Here is a 5,338-nt window from a genome sequence, read left to right on the forward strand (position 1 = left end):
ATCTGGTCTGAGGTATATGGAGGAATCTGGTCTGAGGTATGTGGAGGATCTGGTCTGAGGTATGTGGAGGATCTGGTCTAAGGTATGCGGAGGATCTGTTCTGAGGTATGTGAGGATCTGGTCTGAGGCATGTGGAGGATCTGGTCTGAGGTATGTGGAGGATCTGGTCTGAGGTAATGTGGAGGATTTGGTCTGAGGTATGTGGAGGATCTGGTCTGAGGTATGTGGCGGATCTGGTCTGAGGTATGTGGAGATCTGGTCTGAGGTATTTGGAGGATCTGGTCTGGGGTATGTGGAGGATCTGGTCTGAGGTATGTGGAGGATCTGGTCTGAGGTATGTGTAGGATCTGGTCTGAGATATGTGGAGGATCTGGTCTGAGGTATGTGGAGGATCTGGTCTGAGGTATGTGGAGGATCTGGTCTGAGGTATGTGGAGTATCTGGTCTGAGGTATGTGGCGGATCTGGTCTGAGGTATGTGGAGGATCTGGTCTGAGGTATGTGGAGGATCTGGTCTAAGGTATGCGGAGGATCTGCTCTGAGATATGTGGAGGATCTGGTCTGAGGTATGTGGCGAATCTGGTTTGAGGTATGTGGAGGATCTGGTCTGAGGTATGTGGAGGATCTGGTCTGAGGTATATGGAGGATCTGGTCAAAGGTATGCGGAGGATCTGGTCTGAGGTATGCGGAGGATCTGGTATGAGGTATGTGGCGGATCTGGTCTGAGATATGTGGAGGATCTGGTCTGAGGTATGTGGAGGATCTGGTCTGAGGTATATGGAGGATCTGGTCTGAGGTATGTGGAGGATCTGGTCTGAGGTATGTGGAGGATCTGGTCTAAGGTATGCGGAGGATCTGGTCTGAGGTTTGTGGAGGATCTGGTCTGAGGTATGCGGAGGATCTGGTCTGAGGTATGTGGCGGATCTGGTCTGAGGTATGTGGGGGATCTGGTCTGAGGTATGTGGAGGATCTGGTCTGAGGTATGTGGAGGATCTGGTCTGAGGTATGTGGAGGATCTGGTCTGAGGTATGTGGAGGATCTGGTCTGAGATATGTGGAGGATCTGGTCTGAGGTATGTGGAGGATCTGGTCTGAGGTATGTGGAGGGTCTGGTCTGAGGTATGTGGGGGATCTGATCTGAGGTATGTGGAGGATCTGGTCTGAGGTATGTGGAGGATCTGGTCTGAGGTATGTGGGGGATCTGGTCTGAGGTATGTGGAGGATCTGGTCTGAGGTATGTGGAGGATCTGGTCTGAGGTATTTGGAAGATCTGGTCTGAGGTATGTGGAGGATCTGGTCTGAGGTATGTGGAGGATCTGGTCTGAGGTATGTGGAGGATCTGGTCTGAGATATGTGGAGGATCTGGTCTGAGGTATGTGGAGGATCTGGTCTGAGGTATGTGGAGGATCTGGTCTGAGGTATGTGGAGGATCTGGTCTGAGGTATGTGGAGGATCTGGTCTGAGGTATGTGGAGGATCTGGTCTGAGGTGTGTGGAGGGTCTGGTCTGAGGTATGTGGAGGATCTGGTCTAAGGTATGCGGAGGATCTGGTCTGAGATATGTGGAGGATCTGTTCTGAGGTATGTGGCGGATCTGGTCTGAGGTATGTGGAGGATCTGGTCTGAGGTATGTGGAGGATCTGGTCTGAGGTATGTGGAGGATCTGGTCTAAGGTATGCGGAGGATCTGGTCTGAGGTATGCGGAGGATCTGGTCTGAGGTATGTGGCGGATCTGGTCTGAGGTATGTGGAGGATCTGGTCTGAGGTATGTGGAGGATCTGGTCTGAGGTATGTGGATGATCTGGTCTGAGGTATGTGGAGGATCTGGTCTGAGGTATGTGGAGGATCTCGTCTAAGGTATGTGGAGGATCTGGTCTGAGGTATGTGGAGGATCTGGTCTGAGGTATGTGGCGGATCTGGTCTGAGGTATGTGGGGGATCTGGTCTGAGGTATGTGAAGGATCTGGTCTGAGGTATGTGGAGGATCTGGTCTGAGTTATGTGGGGGATCTGGTCTGAGGTATGTGGAGGATCTGGTCTGAGGTATGTGGAGGATCTGGTCTGAGGTATTTCGAGGATCTTGTCTGAGGTAAGTGGAGGATCTGGTCTGAGGTATGTGGGGGATCTGGTCTGAGGTATGTGGAGGATCTGGTCTGAGGTATGTGGAGGATCTGGCCTGATGTATTTGGAGGATCTGGTCTGAGGTATGTGGAGGATCTGGTCTGAGGTATGTGGAGGATCTGGTCTGAGGTATATGGACGATCTGGTCTGAGATATGTGGAGGATCTGGTCTGAGGTATGTGGAGGATCTGGTCTGAGGTATGTGGAGGATCTGGTCTGAGGTATGTGGGGGATCTGGTCTGAGGTATGTGGAGGATCTGGTCTGAGGGATGTAGAGGATCTGGTCTGAGGTATGTGGAGGATCTGGTCTGAGGTATGTGGAGGATCTGGTCTGAGGTATGTGGAGGATCTGGTCTGAGGTATTTGGGGAGGATCTGGTCTGAGGGTATGTGGAGGATCTGGTCTGAGGTATGTGGAGGATCTGGTCTGAGGTATGTGAGGATCTGGTCTGAGATATGTGGAGGATCTGGTCTGAGGTATGTGGAGGATCTGGTCTGAGGTATGTGGAGGATCTGGTCTGAGGTATGTGGAGGATCTGGTCTGAGGTATGTGGGGGATCTGGTCTGAGGTATGTGGAGGATCTGGTCTGAGGTATGTGGAGGATCTGGTCTGAGGTATGTGGAGGATGTGGTCTGAGGTTTGTGGAGGATCTGGTCTGAGATATGTGGAGGATCTGGTCTGAGGTATGTGGAGGATCTGGTCTGAGGTATGTGGAGGATCTGGTCTGAGGTATGTGGGGGATCTGATCTGAGGTATGTGGAGGATCTGGTCTGAGGTATGTGGAGGATCTGGTCTGAGGTATGTGGGGGATCTGGTCTGAGGTATGTGAAGGATCTGGTCTGAGGTATGTGGAGGATCTGGTCTGAGGTATTTAGAAGATCTGGTCTGAGGTATGTGGAGGATCTGGTCTGAGGTATGTGGAGGATCTGGTCTGAGGTATGTGGAGGATCTGGTCTGAGATATGTGGAGGATCTGGTCTGAGGTATGTGGAGGATCTGGTCTGAGGTATGTGGAGGATCTGGTCTGAGGTATGTGGAGGATCTGGTCTGAGGTATGTGGAGGATCTGGTCTGAGGTATGTGGAGGATCTGGTCTGAGGTATGTGGAGGATCTGGTCTGAGGTGTGTGGAGGGTCTGGTCTGAGGTATGTGGAGGATCTGGTCTAAGGTATGCGGAGGATCTGGTCTGAGATATGTGGAGGATCTGGTCTGAGGTATGTGGCGGATCTGGTCTGAGGTATGTGGAGGATCTGGTCTGAGGTATGTGGAGGATCTGGTCTGAGGTATGTGGAGGATCTGGTCTAAGGTATGCGGAGGATCTGGTCTGAGGTATGCGGAGGATCTGGTCTGAGGTATGTGGCGGATCTGGTCTGAGGTATGTGGAGGATCTGGTCTGAGGTATGTGGAGGATCTGGTCTGAGGTATGTGGATGATCTGGTCTGAGCTATGTGGAGGATCTGGTCTGAGGTATGTGGAGGATCTGGTCTAAGGTATGTGGAGGATCTGGTCTGAGGTATGTGGAGGATCTGGTCTGAGGTATGTGGCGGATCTGGTCTGAGGTATGTAGGGGATCTGGTCTGAGGTATGTGGAGGATCTGGTCTGAGGTATGTGGAGGATCTGGTCTGAGGTATGCGGAGGATCTGGTCTTCATACTAACCAGCCCCAGTAGTGCCCTCCGAGGCAAGGTATGACCCAGGTAACAAGGGAACATTAGTTGTGATTACTACATGCTACTGAGCAGATGGTGTCAACCTTCACATTGGCTGTTACTCGTGTCCCTATACCATCATGATGTGTATATATATATATATATATATATATATATATATATATATATATATATATATATATATATATATATATATATATACATATATATATATATATATATATATATATATATATATATATATATATATATATATATATATATATATATATATATATATATATATATATATATATATATATATATATATATATATATATATATATATGGCAGGGTATTGATTAAGAGGGTGAAGGCATGTTCAGAGCATAAGATTGGGGAAGAGCAGTATGGTTTCAGAAATGGTAGAGGATGTGTGGATCAGGTGTTTGCTTTGAAGAATGTATGTGAGAAATACTTAGAAAAGCAAACGGATTTGTATGTAGCATTTATGGATCTGGAGAAGGCATATGATAGAGTTGATAGAGATGCTCTGTGGAAGGTATTAAGAATATATGGTGTGGAAGGCAAGTTGTTAGAAGCAGTGAAAAGTTTTTATCGAGGATGTAAGGCATGTGTACGTGTAGGAGGAGAGGAAAGTGATTGGTTCTCAGTGAATGTAGGTTTGCGGCAGGGGTGTGTGATGTCTCCATGGTTGTTTAATTTGTTTATGGATGGGGTTGTTAGGGAGGTGAATGCAAGAGTTTTGGAAAGAGGGGCAAGTATGAAGTCTGTTGGGGATGAGAGAGCTTGGGAAGTGTCAGTTGTTGTTCGCTGATGATACAGCGCTGGTGGCTGATTCATGTTAGAAACTGCAGAAGCTGGTGACTGAGTTTGGTAAAGTGTGTGAAAGAAGAAAGTTAATAGTAAATGTGAATAAGAGCAAGGTAATTAGGTACAGTAGGGTTGAGGGTCAAGTCAATTGGGAAGTAAGTTTGAATGGAGAAAAACTGGAGAAAGTAAAGTGTTTTAGATATCTGAGAGTGGATCTGGCATCGGATGGAACCATGGAAGCGGAAGTGGATCATAGGGTGGGGGAGGGGGCGAAAATCCTGGGAGCGTTGAAGAATGTGTGGAAGTCGAGAACATTATCTCGGAAAGCAAAAATGGGTATGCTTGAAGGAATAGTAGTTCCAACAATGTTGTATGGTTGCGAGACGTGGGCTATGGATAGAGTTGTGCGCAGGAGGATGGATGTGCTGGAAATGAGATGTTTGAGGACAATGTGTGGTGTGAGGTGGTTTGATCGAGTAAGTAACGTAAGGGTAAGAGAGATGTGTGGAAATAAAAAGAGCGTGGTTGAGAGAGCAGAAGAGGGTGTTTTGAAATGGTTTGGGCACAAGGAGAGAATGAGTGAAGAAAGATTGATCAAGAGGATATATGTGTCGGAGGTGGAGGGAACGAGGAGAAGTGGGAGACCAAATTGGAGGTGGAAAGATGGAGTGAAAAAGATTTTGTGTGATCGGGGCCTGAACATGCAGGAGGGTGAAAGGAGGGCAAGAAATAGAGTGAATTGG

The sequence above is a fragment of the Panulirus ornatus genome, chromosome 5, assembly GCF_036320965.1.
Source record: "Panulirus ornatus isolate Po-2019 chromosome 5, ASM3632096v1, whole genome shotgun sequence".
In the NCBI taxonomy this organism is placed as follows: Eukaryota; Metazoa; Arthropoda; class Malacostraca; order Decapoda; family Palinuridae; genus Panulirus; species Panulirus ornatus.